Here is a 935-nt window from a genome sequence, read left to right on the forward strand (position 1 = left end):
AATCCAGCCTTAGGGCTGGATAGATGGCTCAGTGGTTAAGAGCACCGACTGCTCTTCCAGAGGTCCTGAGTTCAAATCCCAGCAACCTCATGGCTCACACCCATCTGTAATGAGATCTGATGCCCTCTTCTGAGGTGTCTGAAGACAGCTACAGTGTATTTACATATAATAAATAAATAAATCTTAAAAAAAAAAAAAAGAATCCAGCCTTCATTGGGCCACCAAAGGTTGCAAAAGTTTGCCAACCGTAAGTTTTTGTCTCAATGTCCAGGAAGCTTTCAAGAATCCATTAACATAACTGCTACTATACCACTGGCCAGCACACCTTGGTAATTAACTGAAGTACAAGTTGCTTAGGCAACTCTTGATCAGATCATTTCAAATAGGAAGACTCATCCTAAATGTGAGGGCATATTCTAGTGTCAGTTCAGGCTCAGCAGTTAAGAGCACTGACTGCTCTTCCAGAGGTCGGGTTTTCAATTCCCAGCAACCACATGGTGGCTCACAACCATCTCTAATGGGATCTGATGCCCTCTTCTGATGTGTCTGAAGACAGCTACAGTGTACTCATACACCTAAAATAAATAATTCTTTTTTTTTTTTTTTTAAAAGGGAACTTTGCTTTTTGCCTGCTGACTTTCATCCTTGCTGGCAAATTCATCTATCCCGTTGCTGTGACATTTCTTTGTTGATATTAGAACCAACGTCTTTGGGGTTCCAACTAAAAGAAGCCCAAAGATGGAAGACCAGCAGCTCTCTCAGAATCCTCCATATCTTCAGGACCTGATTGGGACCTCTGAGATGGCCTCTTCTGGTGTGTCTGAAGACAGTTACAGTGTATTCACATACATAAAATAAACAAATAAATCTTTAAAAATAATCTTGGGTGCAATGTGGGAGGGAGTTGAGGGGAGGGGTGATGGCTGCCACCTGAA

The sequence above is a fragment of the Mastomys coucha genome, unplaced genomic scaffold (assembly GCF_008632895.1).
Source record: "Mastomys coucha isolate ucsf_1 unplaced genomic scaffold, UCSF_Mcou_1 pScaffold5, whole genome shotgun sequence".
Lineage (NCBI taxonomy): Eukaryota > Metazoa > Chordata > Mammalia > Rodentia > Muridae > Mastomys > Mastomys coucha.